Source organism: Ictalurus punctatus, unplaced genomic scaffold, assembly GCF_001660625.3.
Source record: "Ictalurus punctatus breed USDA103 unplaced genomic scaffold, Coco_2.0 Super-Scaffold_100, whole genome shotgun sequence".
Taxonomy (NCBI): Eukaryota; Metazoa; Chordata; class Actinopteri; order Siluriformes; family Ictaluridae; genus Ictalurus; species Ictalurus punctatus.
In genome coordinates this window covers 1027846-1040505 of record NW_026521086.1, presented here as the reverse complement: position 1 = coordinate 1040505, position 12660 = coordinate 1027846, and the positions used below count along the sequence as shown (strand labels likewise).

Here is a 12660-nt window from a genome sequence, read left to right as displayed (position 1 = left end):
AAAATTTCTAACAAACACGTTAATTCCACACCACAAACTGACGTGTAATCTTGGCTCTGTATGCCTCGCAAAAAGCAGGTTTACGCCACCTTTGCCACTGATTGCCCATCGTCTGACACGTATAATGACACAAAGGCCTCGTACAAATGGTAAATGTGTGAAGTTACCCAGAAGAAGGCTGAACCATGGTTCTATCGCATAGGCAGTTGAGTCCCTGAGTTGCGCTTCAGGTATAAGTTGTCCGCGCTTCACTCTCACGCACTGGGGTGAGATCTACCATTTGATCTTGAAAATCTCCCTTAATGTCCAGGGAAGGGAAACCAGGCAGGTTATGCCTTTAAAGGGCTCGTGCCTTGTCCTCTGAAAGAGCTCTTGCCCAGATGTCAGACACTAGTCGCAACAGTCACAGCCCACCACCTGTCACTTTACCCTCGAGCTTGTAGGTCAGGCCTGTGGATGCTCTAGTTCAACGGTTCTCACAGACATAAATGGTGCTCAGCCCTTGGCTTGGAAAGGGCCCATCCCATCTGGTTCTCATGGCTTTCTACAAACTGTTAACACAGCTCAGCACCACTATTCAAGGATACAAACCAACAGGGTTCAACCACGGCTCTTTCCTTCATACTTCTTTACCCACTGACTGCCTGCAGTCTGAGACATACAAAGAGACAAGGTTCTTGTGAAACCTGTAAAATGGTGACGTTAACCAAGAGAATGTTGAACTTTGGTCCTATCTGTTATGTTGGCCAGTTTCTAAGTTGAGATCAACTTAACCCCAGTGCTTTCTGTTTAACGACCTTGTTCGTATTTTTGTTTACAACTAGCACACTTTTGACCAGCATGTCGCTTGGAAATCGTTACCAGCATAACTCTTATTCGTAAGGCGCACTCTGAAGGCTTGTCTTGGTTCAAGGAATGCCTTCGTGTCATGGTATGAGAACAAGTAGAATAGCATCAGCATTTTTAATTAAACTTGGCTTTTCTGCACAAGGAGACCAAAATTTCTAACAAACACGTTAATTCCACACCACAAACTGACGTGTAATCTTGGCTCTGTATGCCTCGCAAAAAGCAGGTTTACGCCACCTTTGCCACTGATTGCCCATCGTCTGACACGTATAATGACACAAAGGCCTCGTACAAATGGTAAATGTGTGAAGTTACCCAGAAGAAGGCTGAACCATGGTTCTATCGCATAGACACTTGAGTCCCTGAGTTGCGCTTCATGTATAAGTTGTCCGCGCTTCACTCTCACGCACTGGGGTGAGATCTACCATTTGATCTTGAAAATCTCCCTTAATGTCCAGGGAAGGGAAACCAGGCAGGTTATCCCTTTAAAGGGCTCGTGCCTTGTCCTCTGAAAGAGCTCTTGCCCAGATGTCAGACACTAGTCGCAACAGTCACAGCCCACCACCTGTCTCCGAGTTCCAATGCGTCTTGATCGCCACGCCGATGAACAAGTATGCCTTGCACCATGATGCGCTATAGGCTTCGAGCTGGGACCTCGTGGCGCAACGGAAGTGCGTCTGACTCCAGATCAGAAGGTTCAAATCATGTCGGGGTCATTCAATGTGCTCTTTTTCACACAGACCCATGATTTTCTGCGCAGTCTAATAAGGATGCTGTTATATGGACTCCAATCTCTATGATGACCACCCATGTCTTTGTCAACTTCATGCTAAAAGGTAACAAAGCTTAGGTAGCAACAATCTCACCTGGTAACCATTAGTAACTTGACAATCTGCTGAATGTTTACCCTTAGTTTGCCCATTTTGCTTGCTGAACAAAACATGCTGGAAAGAGGCACCTTAGATGGTTTCACTGGACCTCTCAGAAGATATGGAGGGTACTACAACACCCAAACAGGGACTTGAACCCTGGACCCTCAGATTAAAAGTCTGACGCTCTACCGACTGAGCTATCTGGGCTCGAGGAGCGAGAGCGCACTTTACCCTGGAGCTTGTAGGTCAGGCCTGTGGACGCTCTAGTTCAACGGTTCTCACAGACATAAATGGTGCTCAGCCCTTGGCTTGGAAAGGGCCCATCCCATCTGGTTCTCATGGCTTTCTACAAACTATTAACACAGCTCAGCACCACTATTCAAGGATACAAACCAACAGGGTTCAACCACAGCTCTGTCCTTCATACTTCTTTACCCACTGACTGCCTGCAGTCTGAGACATACAAAGAGACAAGGTTCTTGTGAAACCTGTAAAATGGTGACGTTAACCAAGAGAATGTTGAACTTTGGTCCTATCTGTTATGTTGGCCAGTTTCTAAGTTGAGATCAACTTAACCCCAGTGCTTTCTGTTTAACGACCTTGTTTGTATTTTTGTTTACAACTAGCACACTTTTGACCAGCATGTCGCTTGGAAATCGTTACCAGCATAACTCTTATTCGTAAGGCGCACTCTGAAGGCTTGTCTTGGTTCAAGGAATGCCTTCGTGTCATGGTATGAGAACAAGTAGAATAGCATCAGCATTTTTAATTAAACTTGGCTTTTCTGCACAAGGAGACCAAAATTTCTAACAAACACATTAATTCCACACCACAAACTGACGTGTAATCTTGGCTCTGTATGCCTCGCAAAAAGCAGGTTTACGCCACCTTTGCCACTGATTGCCCATCGTCTGACACGTATAATGACACAAAGGCCTCGTACAAATGGTAAATGTGTGAAGTTACCCAGAAGAAGGCTGAACCATGGTTCTATCGCATAGGCAGTTGAGTCCCTGAGTTGCGCTTCAGGTATAAGTTGTCCGCGCTTCACTCTCACGCACTGGGGTGAGATCTACCATTTGATCTTGAAAATCTCCCTTAATGTCCAGGGAAGGGAAACCAGGCAGGTTATGCCTTTAAAGGGCTCGTGCCTTGTCCTCTGAAAGAGCTCTTGCCCAGATGTCAGACACTAGTCGCAACAGTCACAGCCCACCACCTGTCACTTTACCCTCGAGCTTGTAGGTCAGGCCTGTGGATGCTCTAGTTCAACGGTTCTCACAGACATAAATGGTGCTCAGCCCTTGGCTTGGAAAGGGCCCATCCCATCTGGTTCTCATGGCTTTCTACAAACTGTTAACACAGCTCAGCACCACTATTCAAGGATACAAACCAACAGGGTTCAACCACGGCTCTTTCCTTCATACTTCTTTACCCACTGACTGCCTGCAGTCTGAGACATACAAAGAGACAAGGTTCTTGTGAAACCTGTAAAATGGTGACGTTAACCAAGAGAATGTTGAACTTTGGTCCTATCTGTTATGTTGGCCAGTTTCTAAGTTGAGATCAACTTAACCCCAGTGCTTTCTGTTTAACGACCTTGTTCGTATTTTTGTTTACAACTAGCACACTTTTGACCAGCATGTCGCTTGGAAATCGTTACCAGCATAACTCTTATTCGTAAGGCTCACTCTGGAGGCTTGTCTTGGTTCAAGGAATGCCTTCGTGTCATGGTATGAGAACAAGTAGAATAGCATCAGCATTTTTAATTAAACTTGGCTTTTCTGCACAAGGAGACCAAAATTTCTAACAAACACGTTAATTCCACACCACAAACTGACGTGTAATCTTGGCTCTGTATGCCTCGCAAAAAGCAGGTTTACGCCACCTTTGCCACTGATTGCCCATCGTCTGACACGTATAATGACACAAAGGCCTCGTACAAATGGTAAATGTGTGAAGTTACCCAGAAGAAGGCTGAACCATGGTTCTATCGCATAGGCAGTTGAGTCCCTGAGTTGCGCTTCAGGTATAAGTTGTCCGCGCTTCACTCTCACGCACTGGGGTGAGATCTACCATTTGATCTTGAAAATCTCCCTTAATGTCCAGGGAAGGGAAACCAGGCAGGTTATCCCTTTAAAGGGCTCGTGCCTTGTCCTCTGAAAGAGCTCTTGCCCAGATGTCAGACACTAGTCGCAACAGTCACAGCCCACCACCTGTCTCCGAGTTCCAATGCGTCTTGATCGCCACGCCGATGAACAAGTATGCCTTGCACCATGATGCGCTATAGGCTTCGAGCTGGGACCTCGTGGCGCAACGGAAGTGCGTCTGACTCCAGATCAGAAGGTTCAAATCATGTCGGGGTCATTCAATGTGCTCTTTTTCACACAGACCCATGATTTTCTGCGCAGTCTAATAAGGATGCTGTTATATGGACTCCAATCTCTATGATGACCACCCATGTCTTTGTCAACTTCATGCTAAAAGGTAACAAAGCTTAGGTAGCAACAATCTCACCTGGTAACCATTAGTAACTTGACAATCTGCTGAATGTTTACCCTTAGTTTGCCCATTTTGCTTGCTGAACAAAACATGCTGGAAAGAGGCACCTTAGATGGTTTCACTGGACCTCTCAGAAGATATGGAGGGTACTACAACACCCAAACAGGGACTTGAACCCTGGACCCTCAGATTAAAAGTCTGACGCTCTACCGACTGAGCTATCTGGGCTCGAGGAGCGAGAGCGCACTTTACCCTGGAGCTTGTAGGTCAGGCCTGTGGACGCTCTAGTTCAACGGTTCTCACAGACATAAATGGTGCTCAGCCCTTGGCTTGGAAAGGGCCCATCCCATCTGGTTCTCATGGCTTTCTACAAACTATTAACACAGCTCAGCACCACTATTCAAGGATACAAACCAACAGGGTTCAACCACAGCTCTGTCCTTCATACTTCTTTACCCACTGACTGCCTGCAGTCTGAGACATACAAAGAGACAAGGTTCTTGTGAAACCTGTAAAATGGTGACGTTAACCAAGAGAATGTTGAACTTTGGTCCTATCTGTTATGTTGGCCAGTTTCTAAGTTGAGATCAACTTAACCCCAGTGCTTTCTGTTTAACGACCTTGTTCGTATTTTTGTTTACAACTAGCACACTTTTGACCAGCATGTCGCTTGGAAATCGTTACCAGCATAACTCTTATTCGTAAGGCGCACTCTGAAGGCTTGTCTTGGTTCAAGGAATGCCTTCGTGTCATGGTATGAGAACAAGTAGAATAGCATCAGCATTTTTAATTAAACTTGGCTTTTCTGCACAAGGAGACCAAAATTTCTAACAAACACGTTAATTCCACACCACAAACTGACGTGTAATCTTGGCTCTGTATGCCTCGCAAAAAGCAGGTTTACGCCACCTTTGCCACTGATTGCCCATCGTCTGACACGTATAATGACACAAAGGCCTCGTACAAATGGTAAATGTGTGAAGTTACCCAGAAGAAGGCTGAACCATGGTTCTATCGCATAGGCAGTTGAGTCCCTGAGTTGCGCTTCAGGTATAAGTTGTCCGCGCTTCACTCTCACGCACTGGGGTGAGATCTACCATTTGATCTTGAAAATCTCCCTTAATGTCCAGGGAAGGGAAACCAGGCAGGTTATGCCTTTAAAGGGCTCGTGCCTTGTCCTCTGAAAGAGCTCTTGCCCAGATGTCAGACACTAGTCGCAACAGTCACAGCCCACCACCTGTCACTTTACCCTCGAGCTTGTAGGTCAGGCCTGTGGATGCTCTAGTTCAACGGTTCTCACAGACATAAATGGTGCTCAGCCCTTGGCTTGGAAAGGGCCCATCCCATCTGGTTCTCATGGCTTTCTACAAACTGTTAACACAGCTCAGCACCACTATTCAAGGATACAAACCAACAGGGTTCAACCACGGCTCTTTCCTTCATACTTCTTTACCCACTGACTGCCTGCAGTCTGAGACATACAAAGAGACAAGGTTCTTGTGAAACCTGTAAAATGGTGACGTTAACCAAGAGAATGTTGAACTTTGGTCCTATCTGTTATGTTGGCCAGTTTCTAAGTTGAGATCAACTTAACCCCAGTGCTTTCTGTTTAACGACCTTGTTCGTATTTTTGTTTACAACTAGCACACTTTTGACCAGCATGTCGCTTGGAAATCGTTACCAGCATAACTCTTATTCGTAAGGCGCACTCTGAAGGCTTGTCTTGGTTCAAGGAATGCCTTCGTGTCATGGTATGAGAACAAGTAGAATAGCATCAGCATTTTTAATTAAACTTGGCTTTTCTGCACAAGGAGACCAAAATTTCTAACAAACACGTTAATTCCACACCACAAACTGACGTGTAATCTTGGCTCTGTATGCCTCGCAAAAAGCAGGTTTACGCCACCTTTGCCACTGATTGCCCATCGTCTGACACGTATAATGACACAAAGGCCTCGTACAAATGGTAAATGTGTGAAGTTACCCAGAAGAAGGCTGAACCATGGTTCTATCGCATAGACACTTGAGTCCCTGAGTTGCGCTTCATGTATAAGTTGTCCGCGCTTCACTCTCACGCACTGGGGTGAGATCTACCATTTGATCTTGAAAATCTCCCTTAATGTCCAGGGAAGGGAAACCAGGCAGGTTATCCCTTTAAAGGGCTCGTGCCTTGTCCTCTGAAAGAGCTCTTGCCCAGATGTCAGACACTAGTCGCAACAGTCACAGCCCACCACCTGTCTCCGAGTTCCAATGCGTCTTGATCGCCACGCCGATGAACAAGTATGCCTTGCACCATGATGCGCTATAGGCTTCGAGCTGGGACCTCGTGGCGCAACGGAAGTGCGTCTGACTCCAGATCAGAAGGTTCAAATCATGTCGGGGTCATTCAATGTGCTCTTTTTCACACAGACCCATGATTTTCTGCGCAGTCTAATAAGGATGCTGTTATATGGACTCCAATCTCTATGATGACCACCCATGTCTTTGTCAACTTCATGCTAAAAGGTAACAAAGCTTAGGTAGCAACAATCTCACCTGGTAACCATTAGTAACTTGACAATCTGCTGAATGTTTACCCTTAGTTTGCCCATTTTGCTTGCTGAACAAAACATGCTGGAAAGAGGCACCTTAGATGGTTTCACTGGACCTCTCAGAAGATATGGAGGGTACTACAACACCCAAACAGGGACTTGAACCCTGGACCCTCAGATTAAAAGTCTGACGCTCTACCGACTGAGCTATCTGGGCTCGAGGAGCGAGAGCGCACTTTACCCTGGAGCTTGTAGGTCAGGCCTGTGGACGCTCTAGTTCAACGGTTCTCACAGACATAAATGGTGCTCAGCCCTTGGCTTGGAAAGGGCCCATCCCATCTGGTTCTCATGGCTTTCTACAAACTATTAACACAGCTCAGCACCACTATTCAAGGATACAAACCAACAGGGTTCAACCACAGCTCTGTCCTTCATACTTCTTTACCCACTGACTGCCTGCAGTCTGAGACATACAAAGAGACAAGGTTCTTGTGAAACCTGTAAAATGGTGACGTTAACCAAGAGAATGTTGAACTTTGGTCCTATCTGTTATGTTGGCCAGTTTCTAAGTTGAGATCAACTTAACCCCAGTGCTTTCTGTTTAACGACCTTGTTTGTATTTTTGTTTACAACTAGCACACTTTTGACCAGCATGTCGCTTGGAAATCGTTACCAGCATAACTCTTATTCGTAAGGCGCACTCTGAAGGCTTGTCTTGGTTCAAGGAATGCCTTCGTGTCATGGTATGAGAACAAGTAGAATAGCATCAGCATTTTTAATTAAACTTGGCTTTTCTGCACAAGGAGACCAAAATTTCTAACAAACACATTAATTCCACACCACAAACTGACGTGTAATCTTGGCTCTGTATGCCTCGCAAAAAGCAGGTTTACGCCACCTTTGCCACTGATTGCCCATCGTCTGACACGTATAATGACACAAAGGCCTCGTACAAATGGTAAATGTGTGAAGTTACCCAGAAGAAGGCTGAACCATGGTTCTATCGCATAGGCAGTTGAGTCCCTGAGTTGCGCTTCAGGTATAAGTTGTCCGCGCTTCACTCTCACGCACTGGGGTGAGATCTACCATTTGATCTTGAAAATCTCCCTTAATGTCCAGGGAAGGGAAACCAGGCAGGTTATGCCTTTAAAGGGCTCGTGCCTTGTCCTCTGAAAGAGCTCTTGCCCAGATGTCAGACACTAGTCGCAACAGTCACAGCCCACCACCTGTCACTTTACCCTCGAGCTTGTAGGTCAGGCCTGTGGATGCTCTAGTTCAACGGTTCTCACAGACATAAATGGTGCTCAGCCCTTGGCTTGGAAAGGGCCCATCCCATCTGGTTCTCATGGCTTTCTACAAACTGTTAACACAGCTCAGCACCACTATTCAAGGATACAAACCAACAGGGTTCAACCACGGCTCTTTCCTTCATACTTCTTTACCCACTGACTGCCTGCAGTCTGAGACATACAAAGAGACAAGGTTCTTGTGAAACCTGTAAAATGGTGACGTTAACCAAGAGAATGTTGAACTTTGGTCCTATCTGTTATGTTGGCCAGTTTCTAAGTTGAGATCAACTTAACCCCAGTGCTTTCTGTTTAACGACCTTGTTCGTATTTTTGTTTACAACTAGCACACTTTTGACCAGCATGTCGCTTGGAAATCGTTACCAGCATAACTCTTATTCGTAAGGCTCACTCTGGAGGCTTGTCTTGGTTCAAGGAATGCCTTCGTGTCATGGTATGAGAACAAGTAGAATAGCATCAGCATTTTTAATTAAACTTGGCTTTTCTGCACAAGGAGACCAAAATTTCTAACAAACACGTTAATTCCACACCACAAACTGACGTGTAATCTTGGCTCTGTATGCCTCGCAAAAAGCAGGTTTACGCCACCTTTGCCACTGATTGCCCATCGTCTGACACGTATAATGACACAAAGGCCTCGTACAAATGGTAAATGTGTGAAGTTACCCAGAAGAAGGCTGAACCATGGTTCTATCGCATAGGCAGTTGAGTCCCTGAGTTGCGCTTCAGGTATAAGTTGTCCGCGCTTCACTCTCACGCACTGGGGTGAGATCTACCATTTGATCTTGAAAATCTCCCTTAATGTCCAGGGAAGGGAAACCAGGCAGGTTATCCCTTTAAAGGGCTCGTGCCTTGTCCTCTGAAAGAGCTCTTGCCCAGATGTCAGACACTAGTCGCAACAGTCACAGCCCACCACCTGTCTCCGAGTTCCAATGCGTCTTGATCGCCACGCCGATGAACAAGTATGCCTTGCACCATGATGCGCTATAGGCTTCGAGCTGGGACCTCGTGGCGCAACGGAAGTGCGTCTGACTCCAGATCAGAAGGTTCAAATCATGTCGGGGTCATTCAATGTGCTCTTTTTCACACAGACCCATGATTTTCTGCGCAGTCTAATAAGGATGCTGTTATATGGACTCCAATCTCTATGATGACCACCCATGTCTTTGTCAACTTCATGCTAAAAGGTAACAAAGCTTAGGTAGCAACAATCTCACCTGGTAACCATTAGTAACTTGACAATCTGCTGAACGTTTACCCTTAGTTTGCCCATTTTGCTTGCTGAACAAAACATGCTGGAAAGAGGCACCTTAGATGGTTTCACTGGACCTCTCAGAAGATATGGAGGGTACTACAACACCCAAACAGGGACTTGAACCCTGGACCCTCAGATTAAAAGTCTGACGCTCTACCGACTGAGCTATCTGGGCTCGAGGAGCGAGAGCGCACTTTACCCTGGAGCTTGTAGGTCAGGCCTGTGGACGCTCTAGTTCAACGGTTCTCACAGACATAAATGGTGCTCAGCCCTTGGCTTGGAAAGGGCCCATCCCATCTGGTTCTCATGGCTTTCTACAAACTATTAACACAGCTCAGCACCACTATTCAAGGATACAAACCAACAGGGTTCAACCACAGCTCTGTCCTTCATACTTCTTTACCCACTGACTGCCTGCAGTCTGAGACATACAAAGAGACAAGGTTCTTGTGAAACCTGTAAAATGGTGACGTTAACCAAGAGAATGTTGAACTTTGGTCCTATCTGTTATGTTGGCCAGTTTCTAAGTTGAGATCAACTTAACCCCAGTGCTTTCTGTTTAACGACCTTGTTCGTATTTTTGTTTACAACTAGCACACTTTTGACCAGCATGTCGCTTGGAAATCGTTACCAGCATAACTCTTATTCGTAAGGCGCACTCTGAAGGCTTGTCTTGGTTCAAGGAATGCCTTCGTGTCATGGTATGAGAACAAGTAGAATAGCATCAGCATTTTTAATTAAACTTGGCTTTTCTGCACAAGGAGACCAAAATTTCTAACAAACACGTTAATTCCACACCACAAACTGACGTGTAATCTTGGCTCTGTATGCCTCGCAAAAAGCAGGTTTACGCCACCTTTGCCACTGATTGCCCATCGTCTGACACGTATAATGACACAAAGGCCTCGTACAAATGGTAAATGTGTGAAGTTACCCAGAAGAAGGCTGAACCATGGTTCTATCGCATAGGCAGTTGAGTCCCTGAGTTGCGCTTCAGGTATAAGTTGTCCGCGCTTCACTCTCACGCACTGGGGTGAGATCTACCATTTGATCTTGAAAATCTCCCTTAATGTCCAGGGAAGGGAAACCAGGCAGGTTATGCCTTTAAAGGGCTCGTGCCTTGTCCTCTGAAAGAGCTCTTGCCCAGATGTCAGACACTAGTCGCAACAGTCACAGCCCACCACCTGTCACTTTACCCTCGAGCTTGTAGGTCAGGCCTGTGGATGCTCTAGTTCAACGGTTCTCACAGACATAAATGGTGCTCAGCCCTTGGCTTGGAAAGGGCCCATCCCATCTGGTTCTCATGGCTTTCTACAAACTGTTAACACAGCTCAGCACCACTATTCAAGGATACAAACCAACAGGGTTCAACCACGGCTCTTTCCTTCATACTTCTTTACCCACTGACTGCCTGCAGTCTGAGACATACAAAGAGACAAGGTTCTTGTGAAACCTGTAAAATGGTGACGTTAACCAAGAGAATGTTGAACTTTGGTCCTATCTGTTATGTTGGCCAGTTTCTAAGTTGAGATCAACTTAACCCCAGTGCTTTCTGTTTAACGACCTTGTTCGTATTTTTGTTTACAACTAGCACACTTTTGACCAGCATGTCGCTTGGAAATCGTTACCAGCATAACTCTTATTCGTAAGGCGCACTCTGAAGGCTTGTCTTGGTTCAAGGAATGCCTTCGTGTCATGGTATGAGAACAAGTAGAATAGCATCAGCATTTTTAATTAAACTTGGCTTTTCTGCACAAGGAGACCAAAATTTCTAACAAACACGTTAATTCCACACCACAAACTGACGTGTAATCTTGGCTCTGTATGCCTCGCAAAAAGCAGGTTTACGCCACCTTTGCCACTGATTGCCCATCGTCTGACACGTATAATGACACAAAGGCCTCGTACAAATGGTAAATGTGTGAAGTTACCCAGAAGAAGGCTGAACCATGGTTCTATCGCATAGGCAGTTGAGTCCCTGAGTTGCGCTTCAGGTATAAGTTGTCCACGCTTCACTCTCACGCACTGGGGTGAGATCTACCATTTGATCTTGAAAATCTCCCTTAATGTTCAGGGAAGGGAAACCTGGCAGGTTATCCCTTTAAAGGGCTTGTGCCCTGTCCTCTGAAAGAGCTCTTGCCCAGATGTCAGACACTAGTCGCAACAGTCACAGCCCACCACCTGTCTCCGAGTTCCAATGCGTCTTGATCGCCACGCCGATGAACAAGTATGCCTTGCACCACGATGCGCTATAGGCTTCGAGCTGGGACCTCGTGGCGCAACGGTACTGCGTCTGACTCCAGATCAGAAGGTTGCGTGTTCAAATCATGTCGGGGTCATTCAATGTGCTCTTTTTCACACAGACCCATGATTTTCTGCGCAGTCTAATAAGGATGCTGTTATATGGACTCCAATCTCTATGATGACCACCCATGTCTTTGTCAACTTCATGCTAAAAGGTAACAAAGCTTAGGTAGCAACACTCTCACCTAGTAACCATTAGTAACTTGACAACCTGCTGAATGTTTACCCTTAGTTTGCCCATTTTGCTTGCTGAACAAAACATGCTGGAAAGAGGCACCTTAGATGATTTCACTGGACCTCTCAGAGGATCTGGATGGTACTACAACACCCAAACAGGGACTTGAACCCTGAACCCTCAGATTAAAAGTCTGAAGCTCTACCGACTGAGCTATCTGGGCTCGATGAGTGACAGCGCACTTTACCCTGGAGCTTGTAGGTCAGGCCTGTGGACGCTCTAGTTCAACGGTTCTCACAGACATAAATGGTGCTCAGCCCTTGGCTTGGAAAGGGCCCATCCCATCTGGTTCTCATGGCTTTCTACAAACTATTAACACAGCTCAGCACCACTATTCAAGGATACAAACCAACAGGGTTCAACCACGGGTCTGTCCTTCATACTTCTTTACCCACTGACTGCCTGCAGTCTGAGACATACAAAGAGACAAGGTTCTTGTGAAACCTGTAAAATGGTGACGTTAACCAAGAGAATGTTGAACTTTGGTCCTATCTGTTATGTTGGCCGGTTTCTAAGTTGAGATCAACTTAACCCCAGTGCTTTCTGTTTAATGACCTTGTTCGTATTTTTGTTTACAACTAGCACACTTTTGACCAGCATGTCGCTTGGAAATCGTTACCAGCATAACTCTTATTCGTAAGGCGCACTCTGGAGGCTTGTCTTGGTTCAAGGAATGCCTTCGTGTCATGGTATGAGAACAAGTAGAATAGCATCAGCATTTTTAATTAAACTTGGCTTTTCTGCACAAGGAGACCAAAATTTCTAACAAACACGTTAATTCCACACCACAAACTGACGTGTAATCTTG

General features: G+C 45.8%; 1 long non-coding RNA gene and 4 other non-coding genes across 7 annotated transcripts in view; 1 reads left to right on the top strand and 4 right to left on the bottom strand.

The window, feature by feature from the left end:
• Window positions 1-12660, top strand: part of LOC128629679 (uncharacterized) — a 132941-nt gene that overhangs the window by 24931 nt on the left and 95350 nt on the right. The window lies entirely within an intron of this gene.
• Window positions 1856-1928, bottom strand: trnak-uuu (transfer RNA lysine (anticodon UUU)). The gene has a single exon. It is a non-coding gene; the product is annotated as a tRNA-Lys (tRNA).
• On the bottom strand, window positions 4376-4448 carry trnak-uuu (transfer RNA lysine (anticodon UUU)). The gene has a single exon. It is a non-coding gene; the product is annotated as a tRNA-Lys (tRNA).
• Window positions 6896-6968, bottom strand: trnak-uuu (transfer RNA lysine (anticodon UUU)). Its single transcript has one exon. It is a non-coding gene; the product is annotated as a tRNA-Lys (tRNA).
• On the bottom strand, window positions 9416-9488 carry trnak-uuu (transfer RNA lysine (anticodon UUU)). The gene has a single exon. It is a non-coding gene; the product is annotated as a tRNA-Lys (tRNA).